General features: G+C 36.6%; 1 protein-coding gene across 3 annotated transcripts in view; it reads right to left on the bottom strand.

The window, feature by feature from the left end:
- CNTN1 (contactin 1) overlaps positions 1 to 20,219 on the bottom strand; it is a 313,544-nt gene extending 293,325 nt beyond the window's left edge. For all 3 annotated transcript variants that reach the window (XM_053661968.1, XM_053661969.1, XM_037148465.2), the window contains exon 1: positions 20,070 to 20,219. The gene's annotated coding sequence lies outside the window, so the exon portion shown is untranslated. The remainder of the gene's footprint in view (positions 1 to 20,069) is intronic.
- Between the last annotated feature and the right edge of the window lie 4,720 nt (positions 20,220 to 24,939).

Genomic DNA, 24,939 nt, shown 5'->3' with positions numbered 1-24,939 from the left:
TTTGATGGCTATTAACCTCCACTGGTCTCCTAGACCACAGAGCATAACCGTCCAGTGACAAACCTCCAGCACAAAACTTTGCAAACCACTTTTGACATGTTTGGTCAGTTACAGTTTTGCATTTCAATTATGTTTTTACCTTTCTTGAAATAATAAAGCATAATATGCCAAAAATGTTGCATATTTTCTTTCATCTTCAATATTAAAGTGACTACACAAAAATTCACCAATTTGGTAAGTTTTTTTAAATGCACACTGATATGACAGCTGTCACAAAACAGTCTAACAAAATTGTTTCAAATGAAGTGAAAGATAACTAAGCACTACTAGAGCCCTCTTATGGAGAAAACCAAAGGATCTTTTTGGCCAACCCAATATTTTTTGGTCTTGTGAACACTGTTTAGTCTCATGAAGAGATCACAGTTTTCAACTATAATTACAGCAATAATTGTTACCTAATTTTGTATCTACACTAGCTACCTATCTTCCTATGCCCCTACACAACAGAATAAGGCTGTGAGGTAGAGCTATGCTTGGAAAATGAAGCTAATATTCCCATTTAGACATTTATATTGGCTCATATTCAAATAATGCTCCTCATATGGTACAGCAGTCTTTTGACATTTGCTAGAGCTTGTCTCTTACTCCAAAATGTTTAGATTTGTAGAGAAACAAAGAAGGAAGGAAAGAAGGACAGAGGGGAGAGGAGGGGAGGGGAGGGGAGGGGAGGGGAGGGGAGGGGAGGGGAGGGGAGGGGAGGGGAGGGGAGGGGAGGGAGGGGAGGGGAGGGGAGGGGAGGGGAGGGGAGGGAGGGGAGGGGAGGGGAGGGGAGGGGAGGGAGAAATACAAGAAGAAAATGTCTAGTCCTCCTGCAAAGAAATGGAGAAGGATGGACACTACAGTCGCCCTGACCTGGGTTCTCATGTCTAGTCCCCTGTGTACTAAATGGCCTCTTCTAATGTAAAATATTTTATCCATTTATTCATCTCTTTCCTTAGATTTTAATAAAAGGCTCTCAATGAACAGTTACCTTTTAACTTTACGTGAGGTTTAAGACACCAATATCTATAACCATCTAATGTAGTACCTGACATATGAAAATAAGATAGCAAGAAATGGTTGTTGGCTTCTTGTCTGTGGTTTTTTCTTAATCATTCTCCTTCATCCATTTTCCTGTATCAAGACTGGACCCAAATCAATTAAATCTGAATATCTGAATGGTGGAACCCAAGACTCAATATTGCTAAAGTTATCTAGGTGGTTAAATATTTAGCTAAGGTTTTAAGATATTGTATCACCCTGATTTTGAAAATATTAGAAATATCTTTGGAATTCAATCCTTAACCTTAAGTTTATCTTCACTGTTTATTTGTCATACAAATTACAACATATTCTTTTTTTTAAGATTTTATTTATTTATCTTTAGAGGGAAAGGAAAGGAGACGGAGAGAAATGTCAATGTATGGTTGCCTCTCATGCATTCCCTGCAGGGAACTGGCCTGCAAACCAGGCATGTGCCCTGACTGGGAATCAAACCGTGATTCTTTGGTTCACAGGCCTGCACTCAAGCCACTGAGCTACACCAGCCAGGACTACAGCATATTCTTTAACTGCTAGACTCAGGGGCTTGAAATCACTTAATGAGAAAACATTGGGGTGTCCCACTTGCTCTCCACAGAGCAAGTTTGTTACTTGACTGTAACAAAAAATTAAAAACCTACCATATTTATTTCTTACAAACAACAGGAATGTCAATATTTTCTCTAACACAGGGGTAATCAAATTAGGCCCTGGAAGACTACTTGTGTCACTTTCAGTCACGTGAAATCAAGGCAAAAAAAAATCCCGCTAATACAGCTCCATGTATACAATTACTAAGCTGTTTAGTTATTTTCTTCCATTAGTTATGTTTAGTTCCTTTTTTCCATGAGTTAATACTCTTGGTTTGGTTGTCATTTTCTGAATGTAAGTGTTACCAATGAACGATAAAGGGTTGGTACCAGGGTGACTCAGGGCTGTACTACCCACAGGGTGGTTGTCAAAAGACAGCAGCAGCATCACCTGAGAGCTTGTTAAAATGAAAATTATGAAGCCCCACTTCAGATGACTGAATCGAAATCATTGAGAGCATCTGCTTTAACAAGCTATTCCAGTGATACTTAATGCATATTCATACTTGAGAATCACAGGCTGAGAGGATTTCTAAAGCAAATGAAATTTGGTTTGTAATACATGGTGTTATAGAGTCTCATTCCTTTCTGCATCCATTTTCCCCCTTTATCCACAAAAAATGCTTACAAGATCATTTTTATGCAGAGGAAATTTTTTCAATCAGCTGCAGAATAACCATGAGAACTTCATGAGATTTTGATATGAATGGACCAATATTTACCTTTTTGTAAGAAATGAAACACTTGCAGTCCATTTTTACGTAAGTGGATCACATGCAGAACATAGAGTTTAATATCAGAGTCACATTCTGTTTCAGCAGGTTCTGAAGAAATCAGATTCTCCCAGGAGCTGTATTATAGAGTCCAAAAGTGGTACAAGCTGCAGAATGTTAACACGATATACTCAACTTTTAGCTCCTCGAGTTTTGGTTGCTTTATAATAAATGCCTATATATTTGTTTATAAAATAATTTATACTACATAGAGTTCTTGACAATTCTTACATCTTATAAGGTAATCAGTTCAGAATGAAATAAATAAAAGACTGTAGGAGAAGTAATTCAAAGTGTGATTTCTTAAAACAAATAACATATAATATCTATATATCTATTTCTGAGCTGAGCATGCCAATGATAAAGGTTAGCAATTAGAGATGTTATTGTATCTTTTCACTTCCTAATAAAAAAGGATAAATCACTTCATTAACATTTTATCATGGAGAGATGAAGGAATTCTATAATTCAGTAACATGTGCTCCTTTCTGTAACATTTTCCAATTGCTACTCCCAACCTATTAATTCCAGAAATGCTCCATAGTATAATTCCAGGAAGTCTGTTTCATCTTTTTTCTCACAAGTTCTCAAATTGTATGAATTTCCTGGGCTTATAAATGCTTGACATGAACATCTAGTTCTTGAAATCCTAAGAATGTTAATATGTCTAATGGTGAAGAATTTTCAGATAGACAAGATGCTTAAGTTAACTCTCATTTTTATAATTAAAGAAGGCCTATTAGATGGATAATCCCCCCAAAAACCAGTTAATTTTAAATATTTTATATTAACTTCAGACTACATATTTATATTCACATGTGGTCAAGCCTGATATTTTTTAGTTAGTATCCCAATTCTAACAATAGAATGAACCCATGATTAACCATTCCCATCTCTTGGGTAGTCAAGGAGCAGGAGATCTTTGGAATGATTGCAAAAATCCCAGGGAGGTCACCTGACCTTATCTTGTTTCTCTTACAAGTGAGAAATAGAGCAGAGTGTAATTCGAGAATACCAGGTGGGGGTAGTTATGATTCTGCTACTTAATCATAGACTGAACCAAAGTACTAAATGTGAAAAAGACATAGAACTTCACTTCCCTACGGCTCTCAGGGTAACAAAGTACAATAGAAGGTTTTTAGTTGGGCATTGTAATTATAATTTCATTTATTTTATTATAAACATAGAGAGATCCTCAGTATTCCCCCTGAATACAGACTTTCTTCTCCTATGCCTTCATGACACATTTTTCTAACATAATAGGACCTTAGTCCTAACTAGTGTGGCTAAGTGGGTTAGGTGTTGGCCTGCAGACCAAGAGGTAACAGGTTCAACGGTTCCCTGGGTTGCTGGGCCCCTGACTAGGGACATTCGAGAGGCAATTGATTGATATTTCTCTCACACATCACTGTTTCTCTCCCTCTCTTTCTCAGTCCCCTCCTCTCTCTCTAAAACTAAATAAATTAAAATTTAAAAAAACATAATAAATAGGATGGAAAGACATAGTACTTAAGCATGGCATTTCTATTATTTCCATTATCAACTGCTTCCTCGGTGAGAAACTACATTTAACAGTTTACATGTGTTATGCCATTTTATAAATAGAAAAATCAACTTATAAAAATGTCAAATTGTCAAAAGATTATTAGCATATAAAAATAAAAAGCACTGAGTAATTAGTCTACCTATTTTTTCACATACTTTATTTAGTATCATATAAACAAGAATGATAAACACTTTGATAAATAAACTCCTTGAGATTGCAGGTTAGATTTTGTCTAACTTAAAGTTTATTTAAACTTCTCCCCAATAAATAAATTGATTTCCATAATTACTTCCATGAATTATATGGATCCATGATTTGGAGAGAAATATTTTTCTGGATGCTATATAATCAGAGTAATATTTCTGAGAGGGCAGTAAAAGAAAAAGCAATGATATGGGTTAAAAATAAAAACTCAGCTCTGGCTGGTGTAGCTCACTGGATTGAGCACAGGCCTGTGAAGCAAAGGGTCGCCGGTTCGATTCCCAGTCAGGGCATATGCCTGGGTTGCAGGCCAGGTCCCCAGTAATGGACACGTAAGAGGCAACCACACATTGATGTTTCTCTCCACTCTTTCTCCTTCCCTTCCCCTCTCTCTAAAAATAAATTTAAAAAACTCAGATTATTAAATAGCTCTTTAATATAATATACTTGGTGCTGAACACAAAACCAGGCTGACCACGCAGTTTTTGTGTTCATGAAAGCTTAAAAAGTTGGAATATGAAACTGCTAAGTGATATGGAAAATTACATTTTAATAATAGTTAACTTGCGTAACTCCAACTAAATTAAAAATGCCTGTGGTGTAGATACTATTTATATAGTGTGAAAGTTTCCATATGATTAAGATCTGTGCCTTGCAGGTAATTTGCAATGAATCTTAGTTGATCTATTTGGAAAAAATAATAGTATGAGAAATTAACCAGTGTCATTGTAAATGATCTGAGAATCTTTTACAAAAAAAAATGAAGCTTTAAATTAAGGGCTTCAGAGAAGGGGAGAATCTGGATAACGTAGAAACATTTCTTTCTTTGTGCCCTGTTTCTTTCTAAATGTAGTCTGGGGGCAAAAAAGATGCTGTTAGAATTGCAGATTTCTGGATCCCATTCAAGACCTACTGAACCAGAATCTGTGGTGATGGAGGTCAGAAGTACTCGTTTTTAACAAATAATCGCAGGTAATTCCTATGAATTATAAAGTCACAGACCCTGTAGCACCTCAGTTGTAGGACAGCAGTATGGTTGTAACTGTACCCAGCAACATGGAGAAAGCAGTGTGTGCATCTACTAAGTCCATGGTTTCCTCCTGGCATCCTCAGAATACAGATAATTATTACAAAAGAACCTTTTCAAAATATTTTGCTTATTGCAAAAAAATATATATATGAAGTATTGACTACCCCTAAGTGTGAGGCAGTGTTCTAGGCACTGAAGATTTATAAAAAGACTAAAACATTTACCATATAGTAAAGAAAGGCAGACATATATAAGTATGATAATTAGGGGGTTATGCAGAAGTTTGTAAAGGAGTCCATAGGACATACACAAGACAGGGAAAGGTCAGGCTAAGGGAAACTTCCTGAACAGGGTGGCAAAGCATAAATTTGAAAAATGCCTGCCAGATATGCAATGCAGACACAAGCAAAACTTTCTTTCTCATTAAAGCATCACAGATTCTTACAAAAATAGATATTACTTTTACTTAGAATTCTGCCTAAGAGTCCATTAGTAAAGAAATACTGAAGAAGGCTGTCATCTGGTATCAATGAAACAGTTCTCCATCACTATCCATTATCCACAGCACCTGTCCAACTCAGACATATTCAGGACACATGAAGAGATAAGCATAAATAAGCTGAGCAGCAGGTCATGGCAATAATGAAGCAGAAATTATGAGTCAAGATTCAAATGGTAGTTTCAAGTCAATGGATATTACAAAAGCAATTGTGAAGGAAAATATTCTCTGGGTGAAACAAACTCCTCTTGGGGAAAGGCTGACTTAAATTTTAATTCTCTGATAAATCTAATAGGCAATAATTAGATTTGAAAAGGACAAATGTTTTTAGACGTTCGAAAAATGACTAGCATCATCTGTATACCTCAGCACAATACTTCCCTGAACAATGATGGCGTTACAAGGAGAAAGCGAAGAAACAAAGAAGACATTACGCCACTCACTACATAACAGTTATTTTTGTGACTCCTTAATGCATAATTTCAGAAGAATATAAAAAAAGTGGGAATTTTTATTGCAAGTGTTTCTTACATACTAAGATGTGATTTGTGGAGCACATTTTACTTTGCCTAATAAAATCACTTTGGATAGTAGTTTTGACAATTTTTCCTCCTTAAAACTAGTAACTTTACCACAGTAAAAATAAGTAAAGAAATAATTATCCGTCTGGTGATGGCAGACATAGGAAGCTTCAAGGAAGAGTATTTTATAAAGTGCTTCTGTTTTAAGTATCTCTTAATATCCCTGTACTACTGGGCATCTTTGTTTGAGTGATTTAGTCATGTTGTACATGACTCCTTCATACATACTTCTGTTACAAATATGATTGTATACAAACACAAAGCCATATGTGTTTATAAAAATAAGCAGGTATTCTCAGCCATGGCAGGGGATAGAATCCTAAATCTAGGACATCTGTAAATTTCTGTAGCTTTTAAAAAGATGTAAATGGTGATAGAAGGAGATTTGACTTGGAGTGGTGAACACACAACACAATATACAGATAATGTATAATAGAACTGTACGCCTGAAACCTATAAATCTTATAAACCAATGCCACCCCAATGAATTCAACAAAAAAAGTATAAAAAACTAAACATTAGAATTATAAATTTAAGTACAGTTTTTTGTCTATTTTTCCCATCCCAAAACTGTACTTGAAAAATAACTAAATAAAATTAATTATTAAAAAAAAAAGAATTATAAATTTAAAAAAAGATATGTATGCCTTAGCAGAAATCTGGCTCTCAAAGAAGTAGTAAAAATGATTAAAATGAAAATATATGACTCGGTTCATTTATTTAATTTTCTTTCCTTAATTACTCAAAGGGAGTTTTTATAACAAGCTAATAGCAAAATGAAGTCAAAAACAAAATTATATTAGAGCTTATTAAAAGAGATGATTTGGAGAATAGAGGCCTGCCAATTCTGTAGCAAGATTTCTAATCAAGAATTATGTACATATGCTGTTTCAAATCTAGAGTTAATTTTCTTAACATTTAAATTACAAAGCTTTTTCATACCGAATATCTTTTATTAAATCCTCATAAGTCATTTTAAGAAATATAATTAAATCGCTGCCTTACTTGGAAGCTTTGCTCCAGGATAAAATACAAAGCCTTTAACACCTTACTAGCACTCTCTGGATCTGGTCTTTGCTCCTCTTCAGCCACATGTCTTGCCACTTTATAATTTATAGTCTGTCATATATTAGATTTATTTCAATTATTTGAGTCATTCATATGCTCCTAAATATCTTTGGCATAGAACATTTACCTAACATGTTGACTGTCCTTGCATTAAGGCATTCATTACATAGTTTGGGGTTATTTTTAATCTATTTTCCCACTTAGATTAGAATCCTCCTAAAGGTAGGAAAGAGTCTGGCTTTTTCATGATTACTATCTCATTAGGCCCCAATACAATAACACAGCAGGCCTGTGTTTCTGCACATGCTCTCTCTCTCTCTACCTCTATATCTGTCTGTCTGTCTGTCTCTCTTTTTTTCTCTCCACCTATGAATACTATATATTCAATACAATAAATGAAGAAAATTAAGTATTTAGATTATTTCTTTCTATTTCTAGCCAAAGAGCTTACTTAGTAGATTAGTTATGGGAGACAGGCTTTTGTTCATATCTGGAAACTCACAAACAAGTAGCCTTAAGGAGGTCAAAAATATGCAAGTAAGTTAGAAGAGGCACCTGCTTAACTAGCATAAGCACCTAAATTAAATCTGAAAAACAATCAGATGACAGACTATACAGCAAACTTTCTTTAAAAAAAGAATCCTCACCTGAGGATTTTTCTAATTGATTTTAGGGAGAAAGGAAGGGAGAAAGAGAGAGAAAGAAACATCGATGTGAGAGAGAAACATCGAAGGCTTGCTTCCTATACAGGACTGGGTCAGGGATCAAACCACAGCCTAGGTATGTGCCCTGACTGGGATGGACTCGTCACCTTCTGGTGTACAGGATGACGCTCCACCCACCTGAGCCACCCAGCCAGGGCCACACTTACTTTCCTATCTATTTCCCCAAGTCTAGAAAGTGAAGTCAATGAGAATACTAGGAGTTGAATATCCCGCCCTCCCAGCAGTACATATCTACTCAGTCTCAGAACATAGACTTAAATCTATGCCTGCTGAACAGCTAGTATTACAATATTTCCTATATGAGCAAACATAATCATACTAAATACCAAAGTCTATGGTACTAACATAAAAAAGCAATGGAAGCAAGAGGTTTTTATCACTTGAAATTTATAAAAATCAACTTAGGGTTCATTTTAACTGAAATGTTTTACAATCTTAATAAAATTGAAATATTGTACATATAAAATAAAACAATAAGGGAAAATGCCACATGTTAGGTTTTATGATGTCATCAGTAGACAAGTATGTTTCATTTATATTATTTCTTTAGTAATAGTTTTATTGGAAGGACAAAATCTTCTAAATGGGTTTGAAAGACTGATGCTACTTAGTACTGGAAAACATATACAAAAGCAAATATTCTGATTCATCTAGTAGGATTATAAATTAATAAAATCTCTTTGAAGGACAATTAGGAAATATTGATAACCTGTGAAGATGAAGATGTACCTCTTTGCTAGCAATTTCACTTTAGAAATTTATCTTAAAGAAACATTCCTGGGAATGTACAAAATCACATATAGAATAATGTTCTTGTTGCACTATTTTTAAAAAAACTGTGAAAATAACCCAAAGATGGTACACAAATTATGTTCTATGCAAAGGGATATTATGCAAATGCTAGGAAGAATGTGTTACTCTATAATGCGTGGAAATAATGGCTTCCAAGGATAAAAACAGAAGTGAGAGAACACTGCATATGGTATAATGCTATTTTGAAAGTATTAATAATAATATACTTAAAACTATTTTTATACATAAAAATATGTTAAATATATATACACCTTGTCAACAATTGTCAGCTCTGAGGGTATATTTAAGTGAAAAAGTCATCATTAAGATTTTATGGCTATTAATATGATGATATGTAATTATTTTTAGAAACAATGCCAAATATATTTTAAAATCTAGATGAACAAATTCCTAGAAAAAGATAACTTACCAAAAATAAGTAAAATAACAATTAGAAAATATGAATGAACTTATAAAAGAAATACACTTTTAACTTAAAGTGCTATGACACACAAAAACTCCAGAATCCACCAGTGGATTCTGCAAAACACTTTAAAAAGAAGGAATATGGATCACACGTGGACTCTTAGTAGAACAGAAGGGAAGAATGAGTGTATTCCAACTCATGTTATGAGTCCATCCAACATAAGCTTTACAGCAAAAGCTCACCAAAAAAATTGAAAAATAGAACTAAAACAAAATCTATGTCAAACATTATCAGACCTAATCCAGTAATGTACATGATGGATAATATATACCTGGTACATACATGTTAAACTTATTCCAGGAATTCTGGCTTCCCATTTGAAAATCAATCAATATAATTCACTGCATTAATCTAATACAAGAGAAGATCAGATGGCCATTTCAATAAATTATTTTTTTTTCATTTTAAATTTTAAAAATGGGGACAACTTTAATTGAATAATTAAAAAAGGACAAACAAACAAACGAAATAAATAGCATTCCGTAGTCCTGGCCAGGTAGCTTGGTTGGCAGAAGCACTGACCTGATACACCAAAGGTGCTGGCTCAATCCCCAGTCAGGGCACATACAAGAATCAATCAATGAATTCAAAAATAAGTGGAATAGAAAAGAATTTTTAAAATAAGCAGAAAACATCTCTCTGTCTCTCTCTCAAAATCAATAAATTAGATTTAAACATTTTAAAAATTTAAACAAAAATAGGAAGAAACTGTTTTAGTTTGATATTAGCATAAAAATCGAATACTTAATGGTAATATCTTATGATAATCAGAAATGAGATGCAGATGTCCACTACCACTCCTGTGCCACATTATACCGAAGATCCAAGCCAGGGAATAAGGCAAGATTCTAAGAAGTTGTAAGAAATGGCTAAGGAGAAATAAACTCATTGTTCTCGATAACTGAGTATCTACAACTTAAAAAACCAACAAATAAATTATTAGCATTGATAAGTTTGTTTTGCAAGTCTATAAAAGATCAACATACAAATTCGACTCTATTTTTATTTACTATGGACAAAATTAGAAAATAAGCCCTGGCTGGCGTAGCTCAGTGGATTTGAGCATGGGCCTGCGATCCAAAGGATCGCAGTTCGATTCCCAGTCAGGGCACATGCCTGGGTTGCAGGCCAGTTCCCAGGAGGGGACACATGAGAGGCAACCATACATTGATGTTTCTCTCCCTCTCTCCTTCCCTTCCCCTCTAAAGATAAATAAATAAAAATCTAAAAAAAATTTTAAAAAAATAGAAAATTTAGAAATTATAGTACTTAACAATAGTACAAAAAGTCAAAAGCCTAGGAATAAATCTAACAAAAGTTGTACAAGGTTTTCACACTGAAAACTTTAATCATTTAGAAAAAAATTAAAGGATATAAAGTGATATATAGGCGATCATAAATCGAAAAACTAATTTTTACCATGTCAATTATCCTCAAATTGATTGGTAGATTACAAATTCCAACAAGAATTTATAAAAACTAACAAAGTGACTTTAAAAGTTAGACAGAAAGGCAAAGAGCCAATTTATCGGCCCTGACTGGTGTGGCTCAATGGGCTGGGCATCATCCTGCAAACTGGAAAAGCCAATTTATTTGAGCTCTTATTCAAGAACTCAAAAAAAAAAAAAAAAAGGCTAAACTAAAGGACCTACTCTAGTAAACATTCAGGCCTGTCCTAAATCTTCAATAAAAGGTGAAAAGGTTTCAATATGAAAGGTGGTGGTAATCGGTGGCAGTGTTGGCAAAGCTATGGAGCAACTTGGAATTTCACACACTCTGGTTGAAGTGGAAATTGTCTCAACCACTTTGAAAAAACTAGAAATGTACACTAAGCAATAGCCTATGACACTGCAATTTTAATCTTAATTATATCTTTACAAAAAAATGCATACACATACCTGGGCTATAAAGACAGTCATGAATGCTCTTAAGAGAATTATTAGTAATAAAACAAAACTAGAAACACCCAGATGTCCAACAAGTAGAACAGATGTGTACATTTTGAAGTAGTCATACAATAAAATTCTATAGAGCAGTAAAAATTAGCTACATTTTACATGCAAATTCATTGTTACAAGGCAAAACATGAATACAGGGTGTGGTAAAAGTAGGTTTGCAATTGTCTGTATGGAAAATAATACAGTAATTAATAAATAATTATATAAGAATAAACTCTGTGTTTTGCATACTCACAACTGTAACCTACTTTTTGCCCCACCTTGTATATCTCACCAAAGAGTTTGAGAAAGAAACCTGATGCCAAAAGGTACCTGATTCCCTATAATTCCATTTATATAAATTTCAAAATGGCCAAATCTATTCTATGAAGTTTTAATGTCAGAATAGCGGCTACATTTGCAGACCAGAAAGGTGGTAGCAATTGGGAAAACCTGGAAGAGGAAATTTCAGGTGTTTGCAATGTTCTTTATCCTGAACTGAGTTTTAATTTTATGAGTGTAAATTCTTTGTTATAATTCATTGAGCTGACCCTTTTCTGTGAAATTTACTGTATTTCTGTTATTCTTAATCAAAAAGATTTTTAAAAAAGCAATACAATGCTTTATTGAAAGTAAACATCTTAGTTTCATCACCATTTAATTGTGCATAAATCAGAATTTTAAAATACCTTATTTTAGAAGTATTGAGTTAATTTTAGTACCAAAACTTATCTCTCTAAATTAATATAAGCAAACCAAAAGAAAAATGTAGTAAATCAATCCAGCATGCATTTTACAAGACTTTCATTAAAAGTATATTGCTTTAATGAATAAAATAATGTGTAATAGAAAATTTTATGTAGTATCATAGTCTATTATATTAATGTGAGTCTCAGAAATACATAAACATTATTTATAATATCCTCAGAAATCTTGCCTGATATATCTAGCAAATCTGTACTTTCAGTAACCATGACAATTAAGTACTCTTAGATTAGATGTCTTAGGATAGAATTGCTGTTTATGGTTTGTGATTCTTGGAAGCAAAATTAAGGCAGGAAGGCATAAAAACTTCTGATATTTAGTTCAAAGTTAAAGTAATATATTTTCAAATGGCACATTGTAATTGCTTAATTTGTGTTTGGGAAACTGCCCATGTAAATCATTGTAGTGAAAGACCATTTTGTTTCTGAGATATCTATAAATAAAAGATAAATGTTTACATAATTTAATCTCTTGTTTTGATACTGAGTATATTTAGGAGTCTAGGGATAAATACTGATCAACTAAAACAGAGAAAATTTCAATAGTAACTCACAAAATACTAAAGACAGGTATCACAAGAGGCAGAATGACCCAATGCTTATTAACTTAGGCTTAGAAGTCAGGTAACCTGAACGTGAATTCTATCTTCTCTAATCATTAACTTTTTAATTTCTCTAATTTTTCTCATTTGTAAAATGGTAACAATAAATAAAATCTACTTCACTACATTTGGTTAGTTATGGGATAATGCATGCAACACGTTTATAGAGAAGAAATCATTTGCACAAGTCAAATAGGAAAATCAGCCTTATACCTCAGTATTTTCAACTTTCAAACTAGGCTACATCACTGTTCTAGGTAAGTATCCAACTATTTTTCATAAATTTCTTTTCTATGATTTCAGTATTTTTGAAAAACATATTTAATTCATCTGATTCTCTAAGATTGCCGAGAAGCTAAGCCAAACTGAAAAGTTGAATATTGTCTACTTAATTTAGAATATCTAGAAAAAGTATTTTAATAGTTTAGTTTTAAAATATGAGAAAATAACATTGTAATTGTCACCAAAAATAAAAAGAAATACACCCTGAAGTAAAAAAAAAAAAGAGTGTAATATGGGTGTGTGTATAGTCTAATTAACCAGTCAAGTAAATAAGTAAAAGATTTTAAAATATGTTTAAACTCCAAACTGTGGTCAATGGGTTTCTTCTGAGATCATTAAAAACCCAAGTGAAAACTACAAATAGGTATTGTTACAGTGTATTCTCACTGGATTGCTCAGGACTCTCAATGGTTTGTTAATATCAACACCAGTATCTTTGTCTGGAAAAAATGGTGGCAGATGGCCAGCATCTCAGGAGATGTTTTGGCTAAACACAATACACCAAACATGCAACTATTTTTTTCAAGTTACACCACTATTATATGACCTTAGGCAAATGACTTACCTCTCTGAGCTTGTTTCTTTATCTGTTAAGTGTAGCTAATCATGTATTTCAATCTTTCAGAATTGTTGTGAAGGACCAAATGAGTTTATGCACGTAATCATACTTTATAAACTACTGGACATCACATCATGAAAGACCTTTTTATTAAATAAAGAGAAATAAATTTTGCCAATATTTAGCTCTACCACTGCTTAATTTATATATTTATATTATCCATGTAACTGTATATTTCTTCCTCCTTCTAACACAGAATCATATAAAAGTTTCCCACTGATTTAAGATTTGGGAATTCTGCAGTGTCATAAGTATGGTTTTTCTTCATAAAATTACATATTAAAGGACTCCCCTTTTTCTATTTTGTTGTATAAATCAATAAAACCAGGAAGCTAATCCCTGAAAAATTGTGAAGATTGACATAGCTTCCAGTTTTTATTTATTTATTTATTCATTCATTCATTCATTCATTCTAGGGTAGAGGTATAAATCCTTAATTTGTTGAAATATTTAAATAAGTTTAATCTCAACCTTCTTTTATTCTTTTACTCATTTCTTCATGAAACATTAATTGAGTATCAACTATATGTCCTTCATTCAACAGAGAAAGGAATAAGGCCTGACCACTATCCTCAGGGGTTTATGAGTACGAGTAATAGACAAGTAAACAACTGGTTACACTATAGTAAGTGCTGTAGCTGAGGTAGCCAGAGGTCCCTATGGAAGCACTGAATAAGTGCCCAAAACTCAGCCTGTGAGTTTAGGGAAGTCCCCCAGAGAAGGTAACAGATGAGCTGAGCCTTAAAAATGTTAACAGTCAATTTCAAAGCAGACAAGGAGGTTAATTTTAGCAAAGACTAGCCTATGAGGAAAGAGTAGAGTTTGGAGGGGGGAAATGTGATGCATTAAAAGAAGTGTGAACAGTTCAGTGTGGCTGGCATTGTGAAAGACTGGAGATGGAAGAGATTGGGACAATGAAAAAACAGACTTAAAGAAGTAAAGAGGAACCATTTAATAAAGGACTTCAGGCAACTTATTAAAAAGGAGATATCAAAAGATTTTCAGCAGAGGAAGTATCTGATGAGATTGGTTTTAGAAAGATAACTTTGGTTATGGTATGAAAAATATGTTTGAAAAAAGACTACAAAAGAGAAAAACTAAAGTAGGGACTCTGAACTTTGGAGGTTTTCTCCATATTTTTTATTGCTGCTCAAGAATAGTTGTCTCCATTTTCCTCCCACCAATCCTTGCGACCCCAGCCATCCCCCTTCCCATCCTTGATCCTACCCTGTTTTGGTTTTGTCCATGTGTCCTTTATACCTGTTCCCAAAAACCCTTTACACAATGAATTTTTAATATCATCTTTTCTACACAGGAAACAGAGACTTACAGAGATTAAATAACTTACCCCAAATCACACAGACTGTAACTGGCTAAAGTGGGTTTCATCCACAGTTCTACATAACTCTTGTGTGCTCTTAACACCAGGGAAATCGCCTCTTATAAAAGACACGTGCAACTAACCTAGCATTTAGAGAACAGTAACAAAACGGTGCAGGAAAAGCAATAGCATGGTCAGGTGTACATTATAAAAATCAAGTACAGGGGGCAGCAATTATCTAGTGTATTAAGGACCATCTGGTTAATCCTGGCAAAAGCAGATTTAGTGCCTGAGTCATTCGGATAATTGTGCAAACAATGTGCCTGCCTTGGCTGAGTAACCTAGTCATTAATATCTCCCATAGTGCATTTTGCCCTGTGGCACTTTTGAAATGGACAGTGGTTGCTCAGAAAGAATTAAGGTACTATTCACTTCCTAGGAGAGCTGCCTAAATAATAATGGGATTTTCATAGACTGTGAATGCATTTTTCTGTGTCCTCAGCAGCCATTCCCTCACACAGGGACATACTTATATATACATGATATACATAAACCAAATCCCACTTCAAAGAAGGCAAGAAGTTCAGCAGCAGTATCCTCATATGTATGTTTCTACAGTCAGTTAATTATCAGGTAAGATAAAGTTTTCTGAGCTGTAAAGCAATGAGAGATACTACTGCAAATATATAGGTTAGACTATTATAAAGTTCAAATTTCTGTATGTTCAAAACATAAAATACAAAAGGCAAAAAACAGGATGAGGAAAATTTTCACAGTATACAGATTTTGTATTAAACAAAGAAAACATGAATACCCCAATAAAGTTAGAGTCAAATGAAATCCACAAATTAAAAAATATGAAGAGCCTATTATAAACACATTTCTTGAACACATCCAAAATTACAGAGGCACAACTTAAAAGAATAACTAAATACATTTTTTACTATCAAAATAGTCACATTTTGTAATGACAGCACCGTGTTAATAAGAATATATTGCCATATTGGTTTATACTGAGTATCAACTTGTGTGTAAAGTTTTTGATGGGGCAATTTATCAATAAGCATTAGGTGTCTGACTATATTTATATATTTGATATCTAAGAAGTTATTGTAAAGAAATTATCAGAACCACAAAGATTAAAGCATATGTATGTTCATTTTCAGAAGCGTGAAAAACCAGAAACAATCTAAATGCTCTATATAAAAGAATATTTGGCAGCCACAAAAATATGGTTATTAAGAATATTAAATGAAATTAATGTTTATGTTATGATGTCAAGTGGGATAAAGGCTAAATTCAAAAATAAATATTGATTCTAATTCCAAATGGGTAAATTTTAAATATCAATGCATATTTACAAAAATAAACCTGAGAGGTTAAGAATGAATCTCTGAATACAATTTTCTTTTATTTCAATTTTTTTCTGAATGATTCTGCATTTCCTTATAATCATGAAAATGTTATTTTTAAAGTAATAGTAAAAAGATATACTCCTGGATACAATTTTACAAAACAGGGCATTCATACTACCATAGTGAAATGTCCCATTCAGTAGCTCTATTTTCCAGGGCACATGATTGCTAAGCCTGATTCTCATAATTCAAACCCAAGTATTCTTGCTTCTAAGATGGTACTTTTTAAGATAGGAAGTGAAACACAATGAAAGTTTCAAAGCAAAGTAGAACTGATAATATAAATTAAAAATACATTACACCAATAATAATGTGCAATGCCTTAAATTGAAGCAGAGGGATTTATTCATTCAAAAAATTGCCTACTGCACAAATCCAGGCACGCAATGAATGACAGATGAAACTGGTGTTGGGAAAACAGAGAAAGATACCTATTGTGAGTAAAAATGAACAAGGTACTGAAGTTACTGAGTTAGGGGGTACATGGTGGTAAAGCGGAAAAAAAGGTCTAAAAACAACTAATCACAAACCTTTGCTAAAAACCAGTTTAAGGGTGATGGCTATTGATGGGGAACAGGCAAAAAATTGTTTTCACTATATACATCATTGTCACTGTAGATAGTACTTGTACTACTGAAAGCAGTTATTTATGAGTAATTACTATGGGCCAAGCCCTATTTTAAATGTGTTATATGCATCCTCTCACTTACGATGGAAATAAATCCACAAAAACTGAGGTAATTGTTATTGTAATGCCCAGTTCACTTACTGACTTTTACTTATCTGCATAATGATACATAAATATTTACACATATAGGTTTCCTTTCAAAGCCTCTGCTCTTAGCCACTAGGATAGTATTTTGAAATGGCTAATGAAGAAGAGATTAGAAGCAGAAATGTAAAAGGGGAACTTTATTTCCAATAAAATAAATTATTACCAATTTGGGGGATTTGTCAGAAAGCTAGAGACAGGAAGAAATAGGAGGGGCGCAAAGAAAGGAGCCTTAGAAAAAGCAGGAGAAAATGATGACATCTGATCCTTGTGGTAACAAGTAACATTTTAAGAAGATGAACAATGTGGAAAATAGCATATTGTAAGGGAAGAAAAATCAATATACCAATAAAAGAATACAACCATTTGACACAAAGAAGCGGGGCTTAAAGATGACTTACAGAAGATAGGGTCTGTGATGTAATACAGAACATGGCTAATTTACATGTAAAAATGCATGAGAATGGAAAATGGAAATGGAAATGAATGGACATTGCTGATTATTTAAAAGGCAATTACATGGAATGTTTTGCCTAAAGAAATCTGAGTTTTCTATCTCTCATCTTGGTGTCTTATTGGTCTCAAAGGGCACAAGATATAAGAGAAAATACAGAATAACCTGTAGAAAGTCATAACCCCTATTAGAAAATTTTTGTGGAGGGATATAGAAACACTCATGTCATCCATTACTCCCTATGAAAGAAATAATGAAGACAAAGGCAGCTTCCAAAAGTAGTTCCCACACATAGTCTCCTATCAACCAATAAATACATTATCCCCAAGTCACTGCTGCATCCATCTGAACAATTCCTTGTGTTGATGCTCCCTAATGAGAACCTCTCAGCCCACCTTGGACTGTGTTCAATGATAACAGTCTTTTCCTTCAAACTACTTCCTCTCTAATTAGAAGGACAAATCAGACTACAAAAAGGGTTAAAGCAACAAATATGACTGTGTCTGAATCACTGAATAATATTGGCCTATATTATTACTGGTATCAATCTTGACCAGATTTTGTTACCAGGACCAAAAAACATGGGAAGCTGAACTATACTATTTGAGGGGAAAGTGCTATGTGTATAATTCCCAATAGGTTATTGGAACACTGGGGTTGAAAGAGTGGATTTTTGAAGACTTTAAGCCAATTACTTGTATCCTTTACATTTTCATTTTCTCATCTAAGAAAACAGAAATGCTATGATCAGAATTAAATAATTCCAGGTATTGGGAAGAATAAATGCACATACATCTATAAAAGAAAGTCCATGCAGTACAAACAGATATGATATGAAACAGCAGCACAAGTTTAAGTATCGGGTCCACAGTAAAACTGATACAAAGAAATGTATCAAAACTACTCCAAAGGTTCTAAGGGTCCCTTAGTGCTACATCCTGTAAAGAGGATGGGTCCTTTCCCCCACCCAGGTCCCCAAATGCTGCTAGCTATAAGTTACCACCCCCCAAAATTTACTACCAAACAACCAAGGTACAGGCATAAGCCAACCATTATGCTCTAGTGAGTTTCATAAGATATCTCAGCTATGATATGTATTTACTTGAAACGTGTGTTACATTTCAAGCCAGTAACGTTCCCGGGTACACCATGAAGCTGAAAAAAATGCAGGAACATAGATGAATATCAAATAGCACTCCAAGGATGTATTGAAAATGATATTTGGAATTATTGATCTTCAAGTGCATTACAGAAACATTATTTCCTGCACGGTTTCCTCCCTCTGAGCCGATCTTCTCTGGCTTTCCCCCCAGTGAAGAATTTTATTCCTTTTTGCCCCTCCCACTCAGTGCCTCCAGATCGCTTCAGAAGGCCAAGGCAGCCTGCTCAGCAGCAGGCGAGCGGGCTGGGTGTGCAGGAGCTATATATAGCTCCACCTTGGAGATGCGCACACACATGCACACGTACAGATGTCCATGCTGGCTTTGGCACAAATAAATGAGGAAAGGTTGCAGCTCTCCACTCTCCCTCTCCCATCACCCCAATTTTCAGCAGTTTTCAAAGCAGAGTGTCATCAACCCCTGGAAGTGATACAGCAGCGTATAATTTCTCTGCATTTCTGCTACTGCTTCCAGCAATCCGACTCCGGCAGGAACCGGCAGTGGGCCAACACCTACTTCCCAGATGCGGTCACCCAGGGAGGCCGCCTCGTCGCTGCGAACCCATCAGGGCACAATTACTTGACTCTCTGGGAATCCCCGCGGATAAACTCATCTTTCAGAAACTACGCGAGAAGGTGGTTCTCAAGAGACAACGCCAGGCTAGGAGAGAAGAGGCAAAGCCTTCGCTGTCTCTCCCCCGGCTCAGACTGCCGCAGAGATGGGAGAGGGGCCCGTGTCGTCTCCATAGAGGCATAATTAATCCGAACATACCCCTCCAAGTGCAGGATATCCGCGCCCCTACCCCCGCTGCCGCACACCCTGTTGAAGGGAGACAGGTTTGAGCAGAGGGAGAAGTCCCTTCTTCCCCTCCGAGCACTCATGCCCAGTTTTCCCTGGGATGTGCCAGAGTCTAGACGCAAGGTAGGAAGGAGAGGGAGAACGAAAGGTGTGGACAGGCGTGGGGAGGAGGAGAAGCTCTTCCAGACCGAGCAAGACCCCGGGTTCCCTGGGGCCGACGCGTCTGCTCCCCCAGACCCTCCACACAAGGGCGACATGACACCCCGTGGGCGCATCACGGGCGGTGGGAGCGGAAGCCTGAAAGTTGAGGAGACACAGCTGGGGCTCAGTCCCCGCCTCTCGGGCACTGCCGCCGTGCTCCTCCGCTGACCCCCGGCTGCAGCATCCTGTGCACCTCCCTCCCAGCACCAGACCCCCTGCACCTCAGCCCTTCACGACGAGAGCAGCGACGACCTCCTGAGATTTGGGGGTGACGAGGGCGGGGCAGGATTGGGGGAAGGGGGAAGGCAACAGTAGCGTGAAATTACGCATTCTTTACCCTATCTGCAAAGAAGGAAAAGTCCTGCCTCCTACCTGTTCCCTGCTCCTGCTCGTCCTGGCGCGGCACAGCTGGACCATCACCTACAGGTTTCCCACTTCCGCTGCAAACACCTGGGAGCGCATCTTCCCAGCCGGCGCCCCTCCTCGTCTGGGTCGAGTCCACCCGAGCTACTTGACAGCAGAAGCCCGGCCTTTTAGAGCGGTTATTGGCACGGAGGGGAAAGAGGGGCAGGCACCCAAGAGAAATCTGCTCCTCTGATTGGACACATCGGATGTCACTCTCACCTTAGGACCTAGGTTTGCTGCGGACCGGGTAGCGGCTAAAACCAGCTGCAAAGGGTCTCTGCAGTGCTTGGAACCAAAACCTGCTGCTACTGGATCAAGGACCCTTAAGAGGAGGGAAGCTGGTTTGATAACTTGTCATCTGAGACCCCAAAAGAGAGGGAGAGGCCAGGCATTAGCAGACACCGAACACTTCCAGAGCTTCCCAGAAGGACCATCTGCTCTGAGATTTGACAGGCAAAAACATCACGGGCAATGCTTCGATAGAGAAGCAAGAAGCTCGATTAAAAATGGAGCAAAATAGAAAAATACGTATATTTATGTAAAAAAAAAACACAAGAAAAAAGTGAGGGTTTTGTTTATTTGTTTCAAATTCCCATTTTCGCCCAAATGCAACATGGCAGTTTTTCGTGTAGAGAAAAGGTTAAACTGCTTATTCTATAGTGCAGAGAGACTCCCAAATATCTCCCGGTAAGAACAGTGTTTCAGATGGGAAAGCCTGCATAATAACCTTTAAATAAAGAGTAAAAGAAGTAAATTCAGGCCAAACTGCATAAGGGACTTGCCTTAGGCACCTCATTTGGTAGCAAAATAGACTGACAAACAGTCTGTTCCCTTTCTAGTGATATTAGCCCATCATTCCTTTTGTGCTTAAATCCTGAGTCTGGTCAAGCCAACACAAAGCTCGGTGATCCCAAGCCTGCCTTTTAGTTTCAGGGGCACAGAGCAAAACAACTTTGTGCCCATCTGCCATCCTTGACATTGGTCCAGGTGAAATCGGGAAGCAGTGGGATTGAAGGAACTTCTTAAGTAGGAAAAGATGAGAGAAAGATCACAGGTAGAATTAGGGGTAACAAAGTGTCTTATTTTACTGCTACATCAAGAAACCATCTCCCTCACAGGCTGCATTCTGTCTGTAAAATAGCCAAATTCTTCATCACCTAAATTAAGTACCTATCTTAACTAACTACTAGCATAAGACACAGCTGTCACTCTCAAACAGCTTCTGATAGACTTGGGTTCCTAGACAGTTATTAGAGGAGATCACATTGTTATTAAATGCTAAACTACTGTAGGCTCCTTAGGAATCTCAGCAAGAGTGTGGCTTTCCACAGCATGTATTTCTTTTTCTTTCTCCTCTCCTCCACCCACAATTTCCTCACCTCAAATCTCTCCAGGAGAACAGTTGCTAACATAGCCTGATATAGTAAAGAAAGGGGAGGAAAGAAAAGGGTGCTTTCCAATAGAAATTTCAAGCTAAACCCAATACAGCAGAAAGACCAGGGAAGCTCTGCCCACTGGTTTGAAGAGAGTCACGTTAAGCCAGACTGCAGCATCTCAGAGATCACATCAGCCAACTGACATAAGCGTTTACTGAGCCAAATGGAAACATAGGCAAAGAGCTGCACACATTACACATGCTCACACAACCACTGTCAGTACCACAGGGCAGCAAGAAGAGTTTTCAAACACTAAATTCTGGAAATGTGGTCAGCAGCAGCGGCTGCCAGCTACTCACTCACTCACTCACTCAGAGCCACTGCAATCTCTTTGGAGATTAAGAAGAGATTAGAATGCCTTCTGTGTTCTGAGTGACTGCTGTATGACAAAAAAGCAGAAAAACCACACGCCAATATTGCAAATCTATCTTCATACAGACTCTATCATTTTACAACAGACTCCACTTTTCTCTTTAATATTTGATGCATAACAAAAGAGCATGTTAGTCTTTACTTCATAGCCTATGTTCTCCAAATTCTTAAAACTCATACAGAGAGACCAATACTCAATTGTTACGAAGCTTTGGTCTCTATTCCTCATGGAGAATAGGCAGTCAGATATTACTATGAACTCCCACTGTCAACCTTAATTATCCTTTCTCTTCTTTCCTAACTGTAATTACAGACACTGAAAATTCCATGTTCTTTAGTATGTCCTTGAAATGATGGATGGCTTCAGCATGTGGAGTAGAGAAGACAGATTTCTGGATGATGACAAAAGAAAGAAAATGAGACATGGAAATCCTGAAAAGGAGAAATCCAGAAAGGGGGAGTTCTGACGTCAGAATATACACTCTACACAAACTTTAAACTGACTCCAAAAGGACCTATGAACATCACATACTGCAAGCAACCCAAATAAAGCTAGAAGAACTGTAGCAGGCTGAGTGATGGCCCCTTATCCTCTTGGATCTATAAATGTTACCTTATATGGAAAAGTCTTTGCAGAAGTGATTGAGGATCTTAGTACGGGGAGATTATCCTAGATTATCCACTGGGTCCTAAAAGCAATCGCATGGATTCTTATAAGAGAGGCAGAGTGAGATTTTCCTATATGCAGAACATAAGGTGGTATGAAGACAGAATGAAGAGAAATTTGAGGATGCTGGCCTTGAAAACTGACGTAATGCAGCCATATGCCAAAGAATCCCTAGAGCCATCAGAATTTGGAAGAAGGAAGGAACATGAATTCTTCCCAGTGCCTCTGGGGGTAGGGTGGCCAGGCTGACAAAACCTTGGTTTTTGGCTCAGTGACACTAATGTGGACACTCCACACTCCAGAAGTGTGAAAGAATATGTTTTTATTGTTTCAAGACATTTTGTTGATTTAACTAAGAACAAAAGTTTTTGTTTCGTTGTGTTATGGGGATAATTTATAATAGTGGCCATCAGAGACTAGTACAATCACTTAGCAGGAATTTCGACTGCTGCCTGCCAAAAGCGAGAAAGAGTTTAGAACTTGAGTGAAGCCAACTTAACTGCCTTCTAAAACTGAGCAAAATAAACATATTAATACTCTTCAAACACACAGAAGAATCCAGTATATCTGCAATGTATCATCAGAATGTCCAGCATGTAATTTAAAATCACTAGACGTACCTGCTTCTTCCTGCTACCCTCCTGAACAAAATGAAGAAAAAAACAGAAAAATGTTACTCATGCTTAAAAGTAAAGGCAAATACTGGAATTAGCAGACAAGGATTTTTTAAATTGCTGTTATAACTATGTTCGAGGGCAAAATGAAAAGAAATTGTCTTTAATGGATATTTTCCCCAATAAATTTTCTGTTCACAAATATTTATCCTAGAATTCTCTCCTGGGTAACCGAACACAATGTAATTAATCATACATGCTCATTATAAAAGGTATAAAAAGCTAGAACACGTAATAGAATAAAATTGGCCAATTATTATTTAATGTTATTAGTTTATTAGGCTTTTGTATCTACAAATTTCCCCTGAATTTTCATGGATATTCCAGTTGAAAGGTACAACCCAAAATATTGTTTTCCCCTACCCTTTTCTTCTTGTCCTCTTTTCAGCATTATGGTTTATATGTCTTATATTTTTAACACCCATTTTTCTAGATTTCTCCTTATTATAAAAATTTGTTCAAGTATCTTTCATGGAAAATTACTTTGACTCTGTATTTTCCTGTAATTATAGTACAAAACCCTGAGAATTGGAAACTTTCCATTGTGGCCCTCACATGTTTTCCTTTTCTGGTTTTCTTCCTAAGTCTCTAATAACTCTAAAACCCTTTCACCAAATTCCCTTCCCTTCCCTTCCCTTCCCTTCCCTTCCTTCCCTTCCCTTCCCTTCCCTTCCCTTCCCTTCCCCTCCCTTCTCTTCCCTTCCCATATAATTTGTAGGGGCAACTTTCCTCGCAAATCCCCCAGTGTGCCACGGATGAGAGTAAACATGTCAGAGACATGATATGATCTGCTTGGGGCAGAGAGATGCTCAGTTTCCCAGAGGAAAAAGGCCTTGAGTAGTGCCCAGTTTCTCAGGGGAAAAAAGCGTTGAGCCCCTTCCTCTGAAGGCTTTTATTGGGTTGTAACACACTGGAATACAGGCGGCAAGGATCAAATAGTAGATAACATTTCAAAGAACTCTGAGGGCTTAGTCTGAGTCAGAGTCTGTCAGGCAGAGAGTTTTAGAATTTCCTGCTTGAACCCTTAACATATGAATAAAAGCACTCTTAGCAGAGCAGATTTCACAGGTTTATCAGGAAGTCTTTGTGATGCCAGATTTTTTCCCCCAGGACACACTCTAGAAAGGCAAGAAGCTGCACCTCTCCCCAACAGGTATTCAGGCTTAAGGGGATTAGAGCCAGGAAGCACTTCTCCCAGAGTATGTGGGGACTGGGGCTATGTCAAAGCAAGGGGAGGGGGTCACAACAGTCCATTGCTCCTTCTTTGTTACAGTCTCCCCAAGTCGTCCCGTGATGACCTCCTAAGTGGTCATGTCTGGCCTAGGTTGCCCCTCCTCTGAGGGGTCTTATTCTTCAAGGACTTCCAACCATGCTTTGGGGGCAGGGAAGGAACTGAGGCAGCACTTGCTAGCAGAGACAAGCTTTGTCTCTTGTGGCTCTCATTCCAGAGGTCTCTGACTCCTTCTTAGCCACAGGGGGTAGAATTACAATTCCTAGATCCAGGCAGAGCGGTCCACAACATATCATTATAGTCAGCTAGATGCTGCTAACTTACCTTCCCAGTATACCTGAACACCTCGAAATTGTTTTCTATGTTACTATTGCTCTTTACAATTCTATTAGACACTCTCTGCTTTAAATAGGTAGCTCTTATGCTATCAAGAATTCCTTTGTTGACTAACAGATGT

Source organism: Artibeus jamaicensis, unplaced genomic scaffold (assembly GCF_021234435.1).
Source record: "Artibeus jamaicensis isolate MK-2021 breed Jamaican fruit bat unplaced genomic scaffold, CSHL_Jam_final contig_233, whole genome shotgun sequence".
Lineage (NCBI taxonomy): Eukaryota > Metazoa > Chordata > Mammalia > Chiroptera > Phyllostomidae > Artibeus > Artibeus jamaicensis.
The sequence above is the reverse complement of the archived record's forward strand: the minus strand, read 5'-3'. Positions and strand labels throughout refer to the sequence as shown.